The sequence below is a fragment of the Coenobita brevimanus genome, chromosome 13 (genome assembly GCF_032717465.1).
Source record: "Coenobita brevimanus isolate Jiangsu-jjx chromosome 13, ASM3271746v2, whole genome shotgun sequence".
Lineage (NCBI taxonomy): Eukaryota > Metazoa > Arthropoda > Malacostraca > Decapoda > Coenobitidae > Coenobita > Coenobita brevimanus.
The window spans coordinates 58,168,130-58,190,629 of NC_136966.1; the positions used below are offsets into that span (position 1 = coordinate 58,168,130).

The 22,500-nt window shown below is 44.9% G+C and overlaps 1 protein-coding gene across 5 annotated transcripts in view; it reads left to right on the forward strand.

Annotated features, from left to right (window-relative positions):
• Window positions 1–22,500, forward strand: part of Ncc69 (sodium chloride cotransporter 69) — a 151,001-nt gene that overhangs the window by 50,227 nt on the left and 78,274 nt on the right. The gene's annotated exons all lie outside the window — the stretch shown is intronic.

A 22,500-nucleotide genomic window follows, 5' to 3' on the forward strand; every position in this document is an offset into this window, starting at 1 on the left:
TTCTCTCTCTCTCTCTCTCTCTCTCTCTCTCTCTCTCTCTCTCTCTCTCTCTCATGTTTAGAGCTGTGTGTGTGTGTGTGTGTGTGTGTGTGTGTGTGTGTGTGTGTGTGTGTGTGTGTGTGTGTGTGTGTGTGTGTGTGTGTGTTTCTAGTCCATATTTTGCATCTTTTCGTTTGGTTTGGTTTTTGAAGGCGCAACATGTTCGCTTGCGTCTGCCTTGGTAACCTAATGGCGGCTCTCTATGCTGCTCGATCTCTGGCAGCTTCCCTATTTAATCTCATCCCTGAGGTCAGACTCAGTGGCCTCTTCCCTGGTCTTTTTCGGTCTGCCTCTTACTACCCTACCCTTAACTTTTACATTTCTCGCTTTCTGCACCCAATTATCATCCCCCATCCTCTTCACATGCCCAAACTATCTCAGTCCACCTCTCCTCATCACAACACCAACACACTCCAGTCCCATCCTACCTCTCAACTCTTCCATTGTAAACCTAGGCTCCCCCCAGACCTTGCACTCAGGGACGCACTACACATCCACCTAATCACTGCCATTTCTGTATGTGTGAGGCTGCATGTCAGATGTTTGCTTATATTTTTTCCGTTTTATGCTGTTATGGATGTGGAGTGCTTGTTTTCGTGTGTGTGTGTGTGTGTGTGTGTGTGTGTGATTCAGCTGTCAGGACGTAATGGAGGAGACGCAGGGGGGTGGGGGAAGGGAGGGGTAGTGGGGGTGTTGGTAGGGGGGGTATGACAACTCCGGGGCCAAGGCATAATTATGGCATACCCGTGTGAGTGGGGGCATTACTGGGTTGAACAGGTTTGAGGTGAGCTGGAGAGTGCATACGGGATGAACAGCGAGTGAACATGAACGTTGAACATGATAGAAAGTGTCCGGAGGGAATGGGAGTTGGAGGAGGTGTTGTTTGTTGCATATGCTCGTGGGTGTGTGCATAACTGAATGAACATGAGGGTGGGTGTCGATGAACAGTGGATGAACATGACTGGTGAACATGATTGAAAGTGTCATGATAAGGAATGGGAGGATGGGGAGAGAGGGACGGGAGGGGGGGGGGGATTTAAGCTGAAGTGGATATAGCAGGTTTTGGGTGAACGTGAGGGTGTGGTGATGGATGAACAGTTTGTGAACACGATTGGTGAACAGGATTGAGTGGAGAGGTGAGAGGATTGAGTGGAATGGGGAAGGGGCTGGAGTGGAAAGGCGTTGGGGATGGAAGGGTTGGATGGAGAGGGATGGAAGGATTGGGTGGGGAGGGGTGAGGGGAGTGGGTGTAGAGGGGTGGAAATAAGGAGTGGAGAGACGGGAGGATTGGATGGAGAGGGGTAGGAGGATTGGGTGGAACAGGACTGCGGATTGGGCGGAAGGGGGAGGAGGACTGGGTGGATAAAGGTGCAAAGATTGGGCGGAAGGGGTGGGGTGGGGGGAGTGGGTGTGGGTTTGGGGGGTCCTGATGCATTGAAGGCGTCACTGTGGGTGTGAGCGCAATGGAACATAACAGGTTTGAATGGAACGTGAGGGTGGTGAAGGATGAACCGTGATTGAACTTGACTGGTGAACATAAATATTTCAGCATGAGGAGTGGGAGTGTAAAAGAATTATTGCTTGTAATGTATGGCCTACTCGTTTCTCTGTAACTGGGTACAGAGGAATACAAAGGAGTGCAAAGGAAAGCTAACAGCAACACATCTCTTCGTCCTTTTGAGGTAGGTTTTATCAATCGAAATTATCCCGTAAGTTAAAGACAAGGATAGCCAAGTACGAAGGTAGGTAGAACAGGTTGGGGTTAACATGAGGATTGACGGTAGGAGGGGGAAAGAGATGACGATGATGATGATGATGAAATTTGGTGTGAGTGTGATTTATTGGTGTGATGTACAGTAGGTGAACATGACAAAGAGCTGTCAGGATGAAAAGGGATGGGGTGAATATGAAGTGATTGGGGTAAACCAGAAGAACATGACTGGTGAACATGATAGAAGGTGTGAGGATGAAGGTGACAGGGCTGGGGACTGTGTGATACATTTCTGGCTTGTCATAACAGTGAAGGAAAAGACTGCATTCAGTTGCCTATGCATGAAGGACGATGTACATAAAGAAATGACCGTGACGGGGTGAATATGAGTGAAGGCGAATAAAAACTGAGTGAAAATGAGGGGAGATGATTGTGAGGCAGGTGATCATGATAGGGTGAAGGTGAGTGAGGGTGAACGCGATATATAGGCCTGCTGTAGACAGGGTGAATGTGAATATAAGAGGAGACTATGAAAGGGTGAAAGTGGGTGTAAGTGAACGAACATTCTGAACGGCCACAAGGAAGCTCCATGAGGCGAACATGATAGATAGGGTGAAAGTGAGTGAAGGTGAGGAGTGTGACATCTTGCGTGGAGAGTGCACAAGGATGCTGTCATGATCACCACTTGTGCCACTTGGGGTCAGGATGCGGGAAAACGTTGTGCTGCTGTGTGCTGTGCTGCTGTTTAGAAGGGGGGTCAGGTGTGCTGTGTGTGGTGTGGGGGGAAGAATGGGAATGGGGCGTGTGATGTGTGTTTGGTGAGGAGGGAGGAAGAGGGGTGTGTGTGTGTGGGGAGAGTGTGATGTGTAGAGGTGTGGGATTGTGGTGCCATTTGTGGTAAGGTGAGTGTGGTGTGGTGGGAGAGTTATATGAGATGTGGTATGGTATGATATGGTGGGGGAGATATGAGATGTGGTATGGTATGATAATGGTGGTGTGGTGTGGGGGTGTAGTGTGGTGGTATTGTGATTGTGGTGTTGTACTGTTGGTGTTTGATGTCACGTAACAAATACCGCACTGTGTATTTACTTGCGTGAGTGAGAGTGAAAAAGAGAGTTGGCGCAAAAGTGAGAGTGACAGAGTGATCATGACAATAGGCACAAGTGGTTGAAAACAGTGAGGATGAGGGTGGGTAAAGTGGAAAGCAAGGATGTGTAGTGGGGGAGTATAAGGGAGAGAGGTGGAGTAAGTATGTGCATGATAGTGAGGGAAGGAGGTAGTGTGAGTGAGAGTGAATGAGGGAGGGAGGTACAGGTGGTGAGTGAGTGTAGTGGTGGTGGTGGTGACATCTACAGTGCCACCTGTTGATGAGGTTGGGGTGCCACGGTTATATTTAGCACACACCTACACCAATACACCCTACACCCCCTCCCTACACCGCCTTCATCAACACCCTGCCCTTCCCTTCCTTCCCACACCACCTTCATCCACACCTTACCCTTCCCTTCCTTCCCACACCACCTTCATCCACACCCTACCCTTCCCTTCATCCCATACTCCACCTTTCCATCACACCTTCCACACCTCCTCTCAACCTTTCCTTTTTTCCCTTCAGCAGCCTACCTTTCCCCTCCCCCTCTCCCTCCGCGTACCTCTTACCCCTCTCCCCACCCCCACAACACCTTACCGCCTCACACACTCACACATACACGTCTCTTTCTGCACAGGAACCCCTTTGTCTTACTTTCCATTTCTCACACAGTCTCTCCCTCTTACTTCCACCCCTTTTCCCTCTCCTTCCTCCCCTCTCCTTCTCTTTCCTTTCCTCCTCTCTCCCTTCCCTTCTTTTCCTCTCTCTTTCCTCTCCTTTCCCTCTTCTTCCTCTCCTCTCCCTTTCCTCCCTTCTCCCTCTCCAACCTTTCCTCTCCCTTTCTTCCCGTCTCCCATTCCTCTCCCTCTCCTCCCCTCTCCCTTTCCTTCCTTTCCTCTCCCACTCCTTCTCCTTCCTTACCTCTCTCCCCCTCTCCCTCTTTTACCCTTATACTCCACTCACTCCCTCACCTCTTACCCTCCTCCTCCCTTAGAGAGAGAGAGAGAGAGAGAGAGAGAGAGAGAGAGAGAGAGGGAGGGAGAGAATCATTCAGTCATCACGTCCATATAGTAGCCTCAGGGTGTAACCTAGATTAGCCAATGACTGGTTCACTTTTCATCCGGAGCTCTCCACTAAGGAGGCGTAGGCAGAAATGGAGGAGGAGGAGGGGGGTAGGCAGCCAAAATCATACCCTCCCTCATTACACCGGCTTCAGGGACAGGTATATTACAGGTTAATTAGAGGTATTAGACAAAAATATATCCAGGCATTTTGGAGGTATTGTACAGATGGTCCTGCTTAGAGTGTGTGTATGTGTGTGTGTGTGTGTGTGTGTGTGTGTGTGTGTACTGTACATGCATTTGATTTGTAGTCATTGAGGTAACATACAACATAAGTTCATCCCGTCAATCCCATCAGCGTTAAGAATCTGAATAGAAACAGTATACAAAAATTACGTCATCGCACTGAAGGGGCAACCAGTAAAGAAACATATAAGCACAGAATGAAATGAAAAAAATGACGGTAAAAAAAAATATATCATATATGAAAAATCCTTCGTCGTACTCAGCAAATTAATGAAGGTCAAAATACGGGATAGAAAACTGATAAATTAAAAAGTATATTATAAAATCCATCAGGTACTTAATTAGGGTCAAAATAAAAATAATTAAAAAAAAAATGGCACAGTAAAGGTTATACAAGGTCGATATTAAAAAAAATATATCTATCATCTTGAATAGGTGTAATGGGGAAAAAAATAAGTGAAAAAATATTATCATGGAATTGAGTGGTTTAATTAAGGTGTGGGAGGGAAGACTAGGAGGGCCCACACATGGCGCGCTCATATACCCTGCCAAGGCGACGCTAATTGGCCTCCGATATTAGTGTGCAGTGTTTGAGAGCGGTGGTTGGCTCTGGCTGGCTGGGGGAAGAGGAAAGTGAGAGAGAGAGAGAAGGGAGGGAGGGGGAGGGATTGTTAGTGGGTGAGGTAGGGTAGGTGCAGTGGATTAAGAGGTTGGAGTGGGGGAGGTGTGGGGGGTGAGAAAGATACAGGGTGAAATGGAGGGAGCAGATGAAGCAGGAGTGAGGAAGGGAGTGTGGCAGGGTGGGTGGAAGGTAGGGAGAATATGTAAGGGAGAGGAAGAGATGATGAAAGGGAGGAAAAGGGTGGACATGAACAAAAAGAATGCACGAGAATAGGTGGGGCTTGTGCAGGGGTGGAAAGGGTAGGGTAGGGTAAGGTAAGGTAGGGTGGGATAGGGAAGAGTCAAGTAGGGTAGGGTACGGTAGGGTAGGGGAGTGAGGAAGGGTGGTTGGATTAGGCAGGGAAGGGAGGCAGTGCTAAGGGTGAGGCAGAGGTAGGGGAAATAGGGAGGAAGAGGTAGGGTGATGGTAGGAGGAAATTGTGGGGAGGGAGGGGGAGGCAGGGTAAGAAGTGTGGAGGGGAGAGGATGTGAGGGGAAGCGAGACAGAGGTATGGTTCTTGTCGCAGTGGTTCTCTCTCTCTCTCTCTCAGCTCTTCCTCCCATTCTTCTCCTCTCTTCCCTCCAACTCAGGTGTGCAGTAATGAAGATGTATCACCGTAAAACACAATGGTGAGTCAGATGAGAGAGAGAGAGAGAGAGAGAGAGAAAGATTTATTCAGTAGGTGGTCTGGCCTGAATATTAATAGAGTAACTTGTAGACGTGATCTTTAATTAGGCCAGTGAGGTTTAAGAATAGGAGAGAGAGAGAGAGAGAGAGAGAGAGAGAGAGAGAGAGAGAACCAGACGTGAGCGGTAACAAATGAGAGGAATTAACCCCGCTTCTATCCCTCGTCGGTGTCTCTTTATGCGTCATCCGCGTGCGTCTGTTTCGTATACGCAAAATACACGATACACCGGCACGCGTAACTCAAGATTTTGTTGTTACGGGGAGAATGAGGGACGCGGGAAGAGAGTGAGAAATGAGGGAGGAGATGGGGAGTAAGGGAGGTAGGAGGAAGTGAGAGAAAGGGAAGTGAGGACTGAAGATGAAAGAGAGGAAGTGATGAGGGGCAGTAAGGAACGAGGGAAGACGAAAGTAGAACAGGAAGGAGAGGTGGAGGAAGAAGGTGGAGTAGTGTGGAATAAGGGAAGGATAGAAAAAGTGGAGAGGGTGGAAGAGGAACTGAGAAAGGGGGAGAGAAGAGGAAATAGGAGTACGGAAAGAGGAGGAGGAGGAGGAGGAGAAAAGATAAAGATTGAAGGAAGAGATCAAAAGGAAGGCGTAGGAATGGCCATGTCTCCAGAGGGCTTCAGCCAGACTCACATCCTCCTCAAAGGGCATATATTCAGAAAGAAGATGAAGCCAATTTTTTGTATACACGCCAGTTAAGAGCAGGAATATATAGTTTCCTTTTATTCACGTCAGTAATTTATCTTGGGTTTCTGTTGCGACGTGTTTGGTAGGTGTGTGAGTGAGAATATAAGGTATGGCAATTCGTCTTATACGCAGGTAAAGAGTGGTTGTGGATCTGGTAGCCTAGCACACCCACACGCTGCGTTTTCTCAGAAGTCACGGTTAATCTTACCTACCTGTCACAACACCAAACCTTGTCTAAGGAAATTAATCCCAGTTTAATAATACGGTAGAAACATTTGAAATCTTAAAGCTACCAGGAAAATACTTACAATACCGTACCACTTAAATTACCTCTTCAGATATCAAGTGGCAGCTGTTTCCCACTTGCTTTCGTTCGACCGCATCTAGATTATGCAGTACAGTTCTGTCCAGCCTACTGTGGAATGGACATGTTCGTAGCTCCCGCGTTGTGATGATGGGCTGATGGTTTTGTGTGGGAGACCAGAGTAAACCTGCTTCGAATGTTTTTGATAAATATAAATAAACTTTTAAAGAAACTGACCAAGATGACACAAGGCCTTAGAAGAGAAAAAATATACCTACAGATAAGTTTATTCCATTTATGCAGCTTTATTATTATTATTATTATTATTATTATTATTATTATTATTTTTACGGGGGAGGTTACATAGCCTTTATTAACCCCTTCAGTACTTCCGCAGAGCCGAATAAAATCTTCTGGAGGTACCGAAAATAAATAATAAAATAAAAGACATAAGGAAATATAAATGTCACCTGGCGCAAGGTATTTAGGATGAAATATTGCACGCACTGGAGGAAAAGGAAGATAAATTAGCGAAAAGGAACGCGAGGAGAGGTGTGTTTGCGGAGAGATGAAAGCAGAGACGGAGAGGAAGAAATGATGGTGATGATGATGGGAGGAGAGGGTGAAATGAGGTAATATATCAGGATAAGGGAAAGGAAAAGGATGTGGAAAAAAGATGTGTGTGTGTAAGAGAAGGAAGGAAGGGAGGGAAGGTGGAAAAAAATGAAAGGAAAAGAAAGAAAAGAGAAATTAAGGAAGGACGGAAGGAAGAGAGGAGGTGATGAAAGGAAGAAAAAAAGAGGAGGAGGTGAAAAGAAGGAAAAGAGGAGGGGAGTAAAAGAAAGAAGTGAAAGGATGATGAAGGAAGGAGGGAGGGAGAGGGAAGTAAGAAGATCAAGATGAATATTAACGAGGAGGAAGATTACTAACAAAAAAAAAAAAAAATGATCAGATGAACGATGTGCCTGAGGAGATGAAATTTTATCGGACGAAGAGGAAGAAGAAGAAGAAGGAGGAGAAGAAGAAGACGAAGAAGGAGAAGAAGAAGAAGACGAAGAAGGAGAAGAAGAGGAAGACGAAGAAGAGGACAGTAATCAGAATATGGAAGAGAAGAAAGAGAAGAAACACTATGATGATGATGATAGTGATGATGGTGGTGGTGGTGAAATGGGGACGGGAGTATATGATCACAATCTGTAAAAATGAAGGGGAACGGAGAGATAAATGGGCCAGAAGTGATGATGAATGGTGTGTGGTGGTGGAGATAAGAGATTAGAGGAGAGCAAAGGGGAAGGGGGAGAAGCCTGAAGATGAAGTACGAGAGAGAGAGAGAGAGAGGGAGAGAAACATGAAAGCGTAGTAGAATGATGGATAAATGAAAGATCAAGAAAGGGAGGAAGAGGAGAAGGAATATAAACGTCAGGAAAAAAAACAGAAGATAAACGAGATAAATTCAGAAAAGAATTAATGCTATAGTGAAAGTAAGTGTGTCGCAAAAAGTACCAAAGCGTAGCACAGGGCAGTCCAAGACACGTCGAGTGCTGGCGGGCAATGAAAGGCGGTCTCAAGGAAGTCATCTTAAGAAAAACACTTCAAGCAAAACACTCCACTTGCCTTGGCTGGGGCACACCTGTCACTTCGGCCGGAAATTATGTGTCAGGTAAAAGAAAAGAAATATCCGGGACAGGTCAACCCCGCCAGGTAAGAGTAGAGGAAGTAGAAAATGTAATGGGATTGAAAGGATTGTGTTTTTCTCTTGATTATGCATTGTTGGCTTCATTTTATAACGGTAGTTGTGGGGTAAGGTGGGTCGTGATTATGATTATTATTATTATTATTATTATTGTTGTTATTATTGTATTTGGCGTTGTTGTTGTTGGTGGTGGCGGTGGTGGTGATGGTGGTATTATTATTATTATTATTATTATTATTTAGTAACAGTAATTATTATTTTTAACCAGAGTAAAGTACATTCAGTAAAAATAGCCATGTGCATTTTCATGAGGCTCCTAAACCTGTCACTTCTGCCAACAAATTATGCAGGAGTTTAAAAAATGCCTGTCACTTTAGCCAAAAATATGCAGCCATAAAAAAAAATATGCCCGTCACTTCAGCCAAAATTGTGCAGGTGTTAAAAATAAAATAATACAGCAGAGGTGAATGAGGTGAGATGAGGTGTGGTGAGGGGAGGGGAGATGAGGTGTGGTGAGGGGACGGGAGATGAGGTGTGGCGTGGTGAGGGGAGGTGAGATGAGGTGAGGTGAGGTGAGGTGAGGTTTGCCCTACATTCCCGGGCACTCTTGTGATGGTTCTCGTACCCCGTGTTCAGCCTGAAGGAAGGGCGTGGAGTTAAAAGGTCTCAGATTGCCTTTGATGGAGTAAACTTGTCACTTAGCGCGATATATGTGGCAGTTTAACCCTCAGATCTCGGGGGGGCTTCTGACTGGCGGGTATGATCCATTGGCCTGAAGGGGAGGGAATTATACACTACCTACATGATCAAGGGAATGCAAGATGGTCTCCACACTGCTCTATACTTTACATGGAAAGGCAAGGCTATGCAAATGGTCGTGATGATTAAGGAACATGCAAGAACACAGGGTCACAAAATGTACGATTTAACCTTTGACCCTATAAGTATCTAAAAGGCCTCAATTGAAAAAAATGGGGGGGGGGGGTTTCTGGAGATACGCACCAAGTTAGAAGCGAACTGAAAATGCTTGGAAGAAAGAAGAAATTAAGCAGAAACAGCCAACTCTCCACCATAGTACATATTGATTTTATCTGTAAATTGTGATATATATGGGTGGAGATTTTAAGTTGGGTAAGAATTCTGTGCATAAAGCCAACACGCCTTAGTTATGAGGTGGGAATGAGTCTCCTTGGTTACTAGTCAAATCAGCCCTCCAGTTTAAACACCTGTCTGATTAAATGCTTGATTGAAAAGACCTGTGATACCTATTATTTATCGACAAGCTGGCGTTATCTTTCACCATGCATTCATTTACTTATTTACATATCTGTTTAATTATTACGCAAGAAAGAAAGGCATATATTAACCCTCTGTGTACCGTGTAGGGATTAACACCTTTTTCCCGCCACTCTTGGTCATGTTAGTCGATTCTGTTAAGTTGTCAGAAGCCCTAGCACTTCACCCATTCCCAGGTGTAAAGGCGCTCAGGTATATTGATGAGGATAATACCAGGTGATTTGATGTAGTGGCCTTTGGTTCCTTCTTTCTTGCATAAAAAAAAAAAAAAAAGTGAAATTAGTAAAATGGAACAGAACCAGATTGTGTTAATAAATATTCCCCGTTTTCCGTCACCGTTTTCTTTGCGTGAGTTAGGGAAGGCTCAATTAGATTTCATAGGTAGTGTCTTTATTTTCTTTGCCTCTTATTTCTTACGTTCCTAAGATTATTTTTGTTTTCGTTACTAAAAGTCGTTCGTAAGGTGAGTAAAATTGTGTGTGTGTGTGTGTGTGTCTGTTTAATTGTGATGTGGACGTTTGATATTAGGATCCAAGTGGTGACATGTGGGGGTGTGAGTAGAATTGTTGATGAATAGGATGACTGCTAGGCCTAGGACTGTGTAGGATACGTCGAGAGTATCACAGAGAGAGAGAGAGGGAGAGAGAGAGAGAGAGAGAGAGAGAGAGAGAGAGAGAGAGAGAGAGAGAGAGAGAGAGAGAGGATAGGCCTAATGAGTGAGTGGTGTAGGTAGGCCAGGGGGTGTATTGGCTCATCGCTCACACCTGTCACTGCCCAGGCCATAGGCAGGGGTGAAAGAGAGGCAAGGGTGAGGCAGAGGCAGGGGGGAGGGCGTATGGGTGAGGGAGGGCAGAAGGGAGAGAGGGTGTGACCTGGGTGAGTGAGGGAGGTAGAGAAGCAGGGTAAGGCAAGGGATGGGGTAGGAGAGGGGCAGGGTAAGGTAGGTTGAGACAAGGGGAGAAGAGAGTGTGTGATGGAAGGAAGGAGAGTAAGAGTGAGGCAGGGTAAAGGGTGAAGGGTGAGGTAGGGGGTGAGGAAAGGGGAGAGAGTGACAGGGGGAAGATGTGGGAGGGAGGATTGAGAGGGTGAGTGAGTGAGAGAGGGAAGTTGGGTTTTGTTGCTGAGGAAGGAAGGAAGGAGTGAGAGGGTGAAGCTGTGTGTGTGTGTGTGTGTGTGTGTGTGTGTGTGTGTGTGTGTGTGTGTGTGTGTGTGAGAGAGAGAGAGAGAGAGAGAGTTATTGTTGTTGATATGAGTGGATAATGAGTGGGGTGGTGAGTGAGTGGGGTAACCCGAGTGAGTGGGCTATTCTTTCACGTTCAGACCTCGACCTTTCCCACTCTGAAATACCTCCAGTCACCGAAACCCCTCCAGATACTGAGTAAGAATATAGAACTTTGTGCAAGAACATCAACAGGAAGACTAAGCACGCGACGCTCTCACACACACACACACAATAGACAATAAAAATCTGTAAATAGCCAACTCCATGAAGCTTTATAGTCATGTGTTATTTCATTTAATTTTTTATATTATTTTTGGCACCAGACAGACGATTTCACGCCGCCTAGGGAAATTTTCTCTTAGTTAAGGACTTCCCTCTTTCAGTCCTATCACTTTATCCATCCTAGTCAGGCTATCTCCAGACGGTTATAATAAGCGTCTGGGAAACCTCTTAATTATAGTTCTTTCACCTCAACTTGGCCCAGATTTTCGTCCTTATGCAGCTTATTTCACGCAACTCGGTGACATAAAAAGACAGTGCTACGGCTCTACACCCTTTTCACAGCACTCCACCGTGACCAGCATCATAATCTAGTTCTATCCAGTTGTTACACCCCAGCATCCAAGGCGGAGAGATGGCAGTTTTAGTCCAAGTTAGAGAAATCCCCCAGGCTGAGGAAAATCGTCTTGTAGAGGCTTTGATACAGTCCAAAGCACGTCGCGTATTCAACTCCTTCACCGCGATTACCGGGCACGTCTTTTTCAGGTGGTGTTCTCACTCCCTTCAGGCAATTTTTTCTACCCTAGACTTCATTAATTCCTTCAGTAAGCTAGGTCGTTTGGAAGTTGAATAAAATCGTCTAAAATAAATAAGAGAAAACACGTCGAAGGTGAAGAGCTAAGGAGGTCAACAGATTTATTTCGATGCAGGTGAGCGAATGGATTTTTATTTCCTCGTAGCGTTTCACTTTTTTTTTTTTTATTTTTTAATTACAGAATATTTGACTTTTCGGAACATATTTTACGACGTGGAGAACTTTTCCTACCCTAGCCTTCGTCTTGTCTTTTTCTTGAGAAGTTGGTGAAAATCTAGCAGCAACAGCCAGAACCCCAGGCTCATGTGAACGTGAACCCGGTGTAGTGCAGGAGGCTTAAGTGGCCCTCCTCTTGCAGTCCACCATCATCCTTTGGGGGGAGAGGGAGGGGAATGTAGAGACGTGTGTGTATGTTGGCCGCTCCTTCTCCCGTTCATGTCGGTACCACTACGTGAAGGCCTCCCTCTCCAGCACACAGGTAAAATCAGTATATAAACAGATCTACGAGGAAATACTTTGTCGTAATCCCCACCGATTTTCCCACGTACAAAACAGAACACATCTTGGTAACTTTTGCGTACGAAGTGAAACGCATCTTCGTAACTTTTGTGTACGAACAGGTGATGTCGTTTCGTGGAATCGGTGAAGTTGATGTAAAATTGATGGCAGAGTGGAAGCTGGAATATTGACCCGGCCTGAAAATAGATGGAGGGTCGATGCGTGGGTAGTGGTTGTGTGGTTTATGTCGGGTTGAAGTTAATGATTTTTGTTTATTTGCTGAGTACAAAATCATACCTTCCCTTAGCCGCCTTACATGCACCACCACCACCACCACCACCACCACCAACAACAACAACAAAACGATAAAAATACTAACTACTACTACTACTACTACTACTATTACTACTACAATCACACCATCCTGCTCTTAAAAATAACATGAAAATTTTCCGTCTAGTTATTTCATGCAGGGTTGTGTGTGTGTGTGTGTGTGTGTGTGTGTGTGTGTGTGTGTGTGTGTGTGTGTGTGTGTGTGTGTGTGTGTAATTAGTCTGCTGTCAGGCTGGCTTCGAGTTGCTCCATCTCTGTGTTAATTGGAAAGTTTGGTGGTGATGGAAGGGTGGTGTGGTGTCCCCTGTGGTGGTGTGGTTGGAAGACTGGGTGGTGTGGTATGGTGTGGTTGATAGTTTGTTAGTGGTAGTGGTGGTGTGGTGCTGAAAGATAGTGTGGTGGTGTGGTATGGCGTGGTTGAGTGTGGTAGTGGTGTGGTATGGTGTAATTGAAACATTGTGTAGTAGTGATGGTAGTGTAATGTGGTTGGGCCAAAAATTGCTCTCTTCATCGTCAATGCTGAGTTCTACCCATGGATATGCTCTGGAATATGATGCTAGTCACGAAGAAGTGCTGTGGAAAGGATGCAGGACCGTAGCATTGCTTTTTTTCCGCCACTGAGCGTTGTAAAATAATGAAAACCTGGGCCAAGTTAAGGTAAAAGGACAATAGAGGTGGTTTTAGTGTAGTGCACGATGGGATTTTCGTCCTTATGGTACCAGACTGGAGTGCGAAAAGTGCGTGAGTGTGGGAGAGACACGCTAATTTTTCACACGTCGCACGCAATTAGACGCACGCACAGGCAAGCACGTACAAGTGTGTGTGTGTGTGAGAGAGAGAGAGATTTATGAAGTCTGTCAGTTGTGTCGTGTTTATATTAGATGCAAATATATAGCATGTATGTAGAAAAATATGCACATGTGTTCATTTAAATGCTTACCCAGGTGTGGAATCGTACCCAGGTTAATTAAACTCGCTATACACCTGACCACCGGAACCTCTAAAAATAGCATACCACAATTTTAGCCCTATACAGAAAAAAAAAAAAGAAAATGGTTACTTCATCATTATCATCATTATTATCATCATCATTATCACTACGTTCTGTTTTTCACCTTATTAAAACCTCTAGTGCAATATTTTCATTATTTTTGATAGCTACCACCAGAGAGAGAGAGAGAGAGAGAGAGTGACAGAAAGCGGCCTAGAGTGACGGAAGGTGAAAGAATAGAGTGACAGTAGTTAACCTTCAGGACTGGTAAAACACACACACACACACACACACACACACACACACACACACACAGTTTTTGCAGGTGTGTAGTAAACCTGTCCAGCCAATGAGAGTGTGTGTGTGTGTGTGTGTGTGTGTGTGTGTGTGTGTGTGTGTGTTTTTCCCCACTGCCCACCTTTCACCACTGAACCTGCCTCAGTCTTCTTCCCTTCCTTCCCCTCGTCCTCCCTTCCCTCCCCCTCTCTGTCCTTCCCTCCCTATCCTTTCCACTGCCTCCCTCTTCCCTCATCCCTCTTTCTCCCTCCCTCATTCACTCCACCTTACTTTCTCTCCCTTCCTTCCTCCTCCCCATCTTCCCCTCCTGATCTCTCATTTTCTTTTTCTTCCCCACTCCCTTCCCCTTCCGTTCCTAATTTCCTTCGCCATTACTCCTTACTTTTCATTTCCTCCCCACCTCCTCCCCCACATCTCCGTATCCCTCCTCCTCCCTTTCCTCTCCCCTCTCCCAGCCCTTCCTCTTCCTCCTCCTCCTCCTCCTCTTGTCCCCATCTCCCGTTTTGCTTCTTCATCCTCCCCTCTCCCCACCCCCTTCCCTTCCCCTCTCCCCTTCCCCTTCCCCCTCCCCTCCCAGCACCCGCATATCTCCATTTAAAGGTCACATTTATTTGGTACGACCCGTGGCACACCCAAGCAGGAGGTGGGCAGGATGATGGTGGTAGTAGTAGTAGTAGTAGTAGAAGTAGTAGTTGTTTTAGCAGCAGCAGCAGTAGTAGTAGTAGTAATTCATTGTTGACGTGGTGGTAGTAGTAGTAGTAGTAGTAGTAGTTGCAGTTTTTGTTGTTGTGTTGGTCGTCGTCCTTGTCTAAGTCAGTCGTAGTAGTCAACCAAGCCATCAGCAACCTTTATACGACCATCAACGTCTGTGCAATCAGGTAACACAGTCAGGTACGTGTGTGCAATCAGGTACGTTTATTAGGTCGTCGGCGTTTATACAGTCACTTCACAGCCACATGCATACCGTAGACTGTATACCAAAGCAAGTGAAGGTACAAATTGATTATCCAAAAGCTGAGTTATTATTGTAAGGTTGTAAAGCAATCTGTAAATTTATGTAAATATTGTAAAGTAACAGAAATACAGGTCATGGAAAATGGCATCGATAAAGGTGTGTTAAAAGCCTGATTACGGGGAGCTTACTTTCGCTCTAAATGATTTCTCAGTTCTTGGAAGGAAATTGATTAAAAAAAGTTGTCTTCAAGGTTTTTTGGCGTGAGTTTTATTAGTATTATTATTAGTATTGTAGTAGTAGTTGTAGTAGCAGTAGTAGTAGTATGTATTATTGTTTTATTATTATTACGCGCTTAAAGGACGCCTTCAGCAGCCTCCGCTCGATGTCAAGTCACTCCCCATCTTCAGAAATGTGTCGTAACTCGGGAACCGGTGGCCCGATTGGACTGGAAATTGTTTTATTCTTCAAGTTAGAGCATTTTAACGGTGCCTTTCGCTCAAAAATTTGCGTTACATGCACCGTTTTTGCTGTATTGCGGTTACAGACAAATACAGAAATCGGATCATTCTAATATAGATTATTTTTATTTAATAGACATTATTATTAATAGATACTGTAGTGGTGGGGGGTAGTGGCGTTAATGGTGGCGATTCCAAGATTAATGGTGTGTTGATGATGATAGTGGTAGTGATGGTGATGGTGGGGGTGGGGGTAGTTACAGGTGGTAGTAGTGGTGGGGGTGGTAGTGGTGGTAGGAATGGGGTAGTGAGAGGGACTGGGGCGATGAGATGGTGGGGAGCGACCATCAAGGGGGAGAGACATGTTCGTAAGGGGGGAGGGGGGGCAGGCCACACCTCGTTTACTGTACTCTACTCTGACCTGCATTCCTCCCCTCTCCCCACTCCCCTTCCCTCCCCTTCCCTTCCCTTCCCTTCCCTTCCCTTCCCATCCCATCCCATCCCATCCCATCCCATCCCATCCCATTCTCCCTCTTCCCTTCTCCTCCTCCCCTCCCCTCCCCTTCTCCCCTCTCCTCCTTTTCTCCTCCCCCCTCCCCTATCCTACCTCCCCTCACTAACTTGCTCTCTCTCTCTCTCTCACACACACACACACACACACACACACACACACACACACACACACACACACACACACACTAATTATACCCTTTTTACTCTTAACTTGGCCCAATTTCCCTGATCTCCATCTTGGACGCAGAAACGTGACACTAGAGGTGCTAAGTCACGAAGAAGTGCTGTGGGAAGGATGGAGAGCCGTAGCATCAATTATTGCCACTGAGCTACGTCTAATAAGCTACAGAGGGACGAAAATCTAGGCCAAGTTAGAATTCAAACAGTTGAGCATTTTCAGACGGGAAGTTATGGAACTGATAGTGGTCAAATGAAAAACGCGCGGGTTACCTATAGTCTATGTTTTCACGTGACGGAACTGGGCCACTCACGCCGCTGTAATACAAAGGATGGTCACGTCTCAGTCCTCTCTTGACGCCGGGTTAGGCAAACAAATGCTCCTGTGGTACCAACTATTTTCTTCTTCTCCTTTTTATGTGTGTTAGTCCGTGTGTAGGTTTCGTGCGACCCTCGATATTACGGACAACAGGAACTCGGCTATTACGGTCAAGGTTGGTTACTCTGTCCGAATTTGCCGGGTTCTGCTGAGAGAGAGAGTAGGGGGAGGGGCAACATGGCTTTTGCTGTCTACTGTATGATACTGTGAATGCGTACAGTCAGCAACAAAAGTACTGTGTCATTATCGTGTTTCTCTTATTATTTGCCATTAAGGTAAGACAATTTGACGTCACTTGTAAACTCTCTCTTGCCCAGAATCATCAGACATACAGGAACACACGGAAAAGCATCCCGTAGGTCCGGTTTAGAAGAGGAGGAGGAGGAAGAGAAGTAGGAAGAAAAGGAGAGAGGAGGAGGAGGAGGAGGAGGAAGAGAAGTAGGAAGAAAAGGAGGAGGAGGAGGAAGAGGAGGGGTCGTAGATTAATAAGTATGTCTTATCCTAGGCCAATTAAAGCAGACGGTCAGGTTTTTATCCCGTTCCAGTCCACCCCTACAACATCACCCACACAGCAGCGAATACAAACCACCCTCACCAGTTGTATTAGACTACGGACACGGACGAATGGGAAGCGGACTCTACCCAACAGCCCGACCGGTCCCACAATCAGCATCTGGGTCTTGGAGTTGGAAGGGAGGAGGGCAAAGAATCGTATCGTTAAAAAAGGGAGTCGAATTTTATGACTCGTGAAGCATGTGATATGGGACAAGTCTGACTGTGTGTTTATATATTTTTTGATGGGGGGGTGGGACTTCTATACTGTATACGGTAATGAGGGATGCAGGCTAATTACTTAACTAATTACAGGTGTTCCTAAATGACTTATGGTAATTATGGACACACGACAGAGTTTGACCTGGCATTCTTATATCACAATGTCACACGCGTTGCTTGAATTATCGGATTTCCCCGCAACGCACACACACACACACACACACACACACACACACACACACACACACACACACACACACACACACACACACACACACACACACACACACACACACACACACACACACACACACACACACTGCCGGATTTATTATTATTATTGTTATTGTTGTTATTATTATTATTATTATTATTAGCAGTAGTAGTAGTGAAAGACTGACGAAGAGAGTGTATGTGAGTGAGGTGGAGGGGGGAAGAGGGAGGGGGAGGCCGAGGATGAGATGGGGGGATGGGGTGGAGAGGTATATGAGAGAGGGGTGTGTGAGTTGGGAGCAAGGGAGTGAAATGGCGGGGGACAGGGCGACCTGGAGGCGATTTGTTTGTGGCCTCCCCAAACGGGATTGAGGCGTCTGGCAATAGATAGATAGATAGATAGATAGTAGTAGTAGTACCGGTAGCTAGTTGTTGTATAATTACCAATAATTTTCTGATCTAGGACATGGGTTTTAGATCCAGTTATGCAGGTTGTAAGACATTGACGTCACAGTGGTATATCCTGTTTGTTAGACCTGTTGTGGCTACCTACCCCCCCACCCCCACCCCCACACTTTTTACTGCTCTCTCTCCCTCCCCCATCTTACCCTGCTGCTGCCTCACCCCCCTACCCACTTTCTTACCCCTCCCTTACTCGCTTTCGCCATTTTACCCTACCCAGTCTTTACTCTTTCCTACCCATCCTTCCCTTCCCTTCCCCTCCCTTCCTTTCCCCTCCCTTCCCTACTCATCCCTTCCCTTCCCTTCCCTTCCCTTCCCTTCCCTTCCCTTCCTTCCCTTCCCTTCCTTCCCTTTCCTCTAAACTACCTCTCTTTACCCTGCTCAACTCTCACTGTCGTAAACCCTACCCTACTCTACCCTACCCCACCCTACTCAGTTTGTACTTTTTCAGCCTTGCCCTACCCTACTGTACCCTACCCTACCCTACCCTACTCAGTTTTTACTTTCTCAGCCTTGCTCTGCCTTACTCTACCCTACCCTACCTTACCTAACCCAACCGTACCCTACCCTACCCCAGCATTAACAAACCCAGACCCACATCAGTATAAATTTAACATATATACCATGACTCCTAATTTCGTAAACGGGGAATAAAATTAACATAAATAAGACCCTGATTGCAAGGTTGGATCAAATACGCAATACTGACCTGGAATCATGTTTATAAGAATTCTTGAGCATGTTTATAAATGTACTTGAGGATATTTATAGGTTTTTCTTGGATGTGTTAGGTGTGTAAGGTTGGTTTTTGCACATATCTCCATTCATGCAGTTACCCAAAGCCAGAGAGAGTAATAATAGTAGTAGTAATGGTAGTAGTAGTAGTAATAATAATAATAATAATAATAATAATAATAATAATAATAATAATAATAAATAACCATAATCACAATAATTCTCACAGGAAACTGGTTCGTCGTAAAGTGGCAAAAAATAAATGAATCTCTTTTATAAATAATTTCTCTGACTGTTGTTGCTTTGCCTCGATAAATGTTGCACAAATTATTTTTTTTTTTTATAGAGTTTTTTGCCATGTTTATGTTTATTTTGGGTGTTGAAATTTTGAGTGGTGAATGCATGGCTTGTAATATATTTTATCTCGAGTTTAGATCGGCCTTGTGCGTCTCTCTCTCTCTCTCTCTCTCTCTCTCTCTCACACACACACACACACACACACACACACACACACACACACACACACACACACACACACACACACACACACACACACACACACACACACACACACACACACACACACACACACACACACACACACACATTATCTAACACTTAAATAACCACCTTATGTGAGAAATGAAGCAGACCTGACAGACAGACCATTCAGCCCAGGTCAGCTTTCACGTGCGGAGGTCAGCAGGTAGCCAGGTAGAAGGCCAGACCACTCCAGGTAGAAGGCCAGACCACGCCAGACCACTCCTCGCTTCGCTGTACTACCATTTTTTTAAGAATGTTTTTTACAATGTTAGGGACGAAGGTTGTTGGTCCTGTGTCTGTGTTCCTGTCTGTCGCTCTGTTTGTCTCTGTAGTTGTCTGTCTGTGTGCCTGTTTTTCTGTATGTTTTTTCTGTCTTCCCGTCTGTCTAGTCGTGATACATTGCATTTAGGTGATTGGAGGTCGTAGACAGAGGGAAAGATCATGTGTCTGGGTGATATAGTAATATGATGTATATATGTATGTTTATTTGTATGTATGTATGTATATATATATATGTATGTATGTACGTAGATGTGTATGTATGTACCTGAATGTGGGAGGGTGGCAAGGTCGGCCTGTCTGTCTGTCTGTCACTTCGCCAGATCACAGAAAAAATCTAATGTTAGGATGTTTGTGTAAATCTGAGTGTATTATTCATTGACGCCAAGGATGGAGCCTTTGTAGTGTGGTGAAAGTACCGTGGCTGTACCGGGACAAGGACGCTCAGGCAAATTAAATATTACCTGAACGCCGTGCCCAGGTAAGTGATGGTCAGGTGGTCGAAGAAGCGGTAGGCTGTTTGAAAGGACGCGAGTTCGATCTCAGGCTGCAGCGGGGAGGAGTTCATGTGGCTCTCGCTGAAACATACTCCCACACGATACACACTGTGGGTATTGGTGTCGAAGTGGTGACAGGGGAAGGTCTGGGCAGGGGCTGTTTTGTGTTTGGTCCGTCTTGTTTATTTGTTTTGTGTTTGGTCTTTGTTGTTTGTTTGTTTGTGTTTGCTGTCTTGTATATTTCTCCGTCTATCTGCCTCTTTGGTCCATAATTTGTTGAAAGCTTTGACTTAGAATTCCCCTATTGCAGACTGACAGTGAATGATGAGCGATGATGATAACAGTGGTGATAGTGGTGGTGGTGGTGGTGGTGAAAATGAACTTAAAAAGGTTAAAGGTCAAGGTCACGGGAATCAAAGAATTCAGCCCTAATCCTGACCCCCCCCCCGGCTCTCTCTCTCTCTCTCTCTCTCTCTCTCTCACTTTCACTCCTTTCATCACGGTGAATTACTACTTCATTATCACTATAGTTCGTTCACTCTAACTTGGCTGAGATTTTCGTCCTTATGCAGCTTATTTCCCATAGCTCATTGGCAGAGTAAGAGAGTACTATAAGGTTCATCATCCTCTCCTTAGCACTTCTTCGTGACTATAGCGCCGTACTTATAGTTACCTCCGCCAAGGGGGTTATGTTTTCACCCCCGTCCGTTTGTTAGTTGGTTGGTTGGTTGATTTGTAAGCAAGATTACACAAAAACTACTGGGCGGATTTCCACGAAACTTGGTAGAAGAATCGGTCTTTGCGCAGAATAGACATCATTAAATTTTGGTGCGGATCCGAATAAAGGTGCGGATCCAGGATGTTTTTTTTTTTTTTTTTTTTTACACTGTAACATTGCGAGATAGGGCTTTGGCGGAGGTATGAGCTCTCGTACTCAAGGGGTTATGGAAGGCTGTGTCTAACCCTCCACTTCGAAAAATCCCCCTAAGCTGAAGAAAATCGTCTGGAGATAGCAAGAAGAGGGTAAGAAAATGCAAGAGCAGGATAAGAAAATGCAAAAAGAGGATAAGAAAATGCAAAAACAGGTAAGACAATGCAAGAACAGGTAAGACAATGCAAGAACAGGTAAGACAATGCAAGAACAGGTAAGACAATGCAAGAACAGGTAAGACAATGCAAGAACAGGATAAGAAAATGCATGAACAGGTAAGAAAATGCAAGAACAGGTAAGACAATGCAACAACAGGTAAGACAATGCAAGAACAGGATAAGAAAATGCGTAAAATATTTGAAGATATTATTTGTCTCGTCTTTAATTTATTGGTAGTAAAGACAATCCTTGGTCTTTAAATCTGCTTTCTTTTTTTCCCCAGGTATGTTGAATGAGGTGTATAAACGACCCTACTGCATCTGTAAGTAAGGGTGATTTTGATTCGTTTGGGGGTTTAGTAGGGAAAAACACACACACACACACACACACACACACACACACACACACACACACACACACACACACACACACACACACAGGCTGCAAGATTAAAGGGAAGCTTTTTTAAATGTAGTGTGTACATGTTGTGAGGGGAGGGACTGAGGTTCGATTCCGGAGAGAGAGAGAGAGAGAGAGAGAGAGGTATAATTCAGCATATACTTCCTATCATCAGTGGCTCCCGGGTATATCCTATTTTAATATGATTTTTATATTACGTATACTCTATATATTCTGGTTATGTATATTTGTTCTATATATTTCTCTGCCTCTCAGTCCTTTCCTCCTTTCACTTCCTGTTCTTCTTCCTCTTTTCTCCCATTTTTCTTTTTCTGTCCTTCCTTCATCTTTCCCCCTCCTCTTCCTCCTCCTTTCCTTTTTCTCTCTCCCTTCGTTTCCTTCACATTCCTCTTTATCATCTTCCTTTCCTCTTTTCTTCTTTGATTCTTCACCCCCTCCACCCCCATTCCATCTCCGTCTTCCTGTCCTCTCTCTCCCTTCCTCCCTCTCTCCCTCCCTCTCCCTCTCCCTTCTTTTCCCACAATATCTCCTTAAGTGAATCTTTGCGACCTTCTGGAGTCAGTGATTTTCCTTCTCCTCTTCCTTAGCCTTGCCAGGTGATGACCCAAATGCCTAGGTGATCTCTGCCTTATCACCTCTTAAGTTTATTTTTCCACTTGTTGTCACTTCAGCAACTCGTCATCTTCTTCTTCTTCTTCTTCCTCTTCCTCTTCTTCCTCCTCCTCCTCTTCTTCTTCTTCTTCTTGTTTGTTTTCTTGTTTTTCGATATTTCCTTTCCTTACCATGTTTTTTTCTTGATATTATTTTGGTGTTCGTGTCTCTTATCAGTTTTTTCCTATTTTATTGCATTATTATTATTATTATTATTATTATTCAGTTGCAGTAATAGTAGTAGTGTTGCTGTTTCCTCCTCCTCCTCTTCCTCCTCCTCCTCCTCCTCCTCCTTGAACCAGCAAAATAATTTACTGTAACGAAGGATTCCCCCCCCCTCCTCTCTCTCTCCCTCTCTCTCTCTCATAAACAAAGATACACGCCTTCACATTTGCGTCATGACTCGTGTTGATATTGCAAAGTATTAGCAATTGCATGTTTTACCTCTCCTTTCATCCTCTTCTTAGTTCCTTCATTTTCTTTTCTCTCTGCCCTTTTTCTTCCTTCATTCGTGTCTCTTTTCCTCCTTTTGTTATTCTTTCTTTGCATTTTTCTTCAACTCTCTGAAGGTGGATATAGATAGATAGACAGGTAGATAGATAGAGATTCATAGATATTTAGATGGATGGATGAATAGATGGATAGATAGATTCATAGATATTTAGATAGATGGATGGATAGATAGATAGGTGGATATATAGATTGATAGATATTTAGGTGG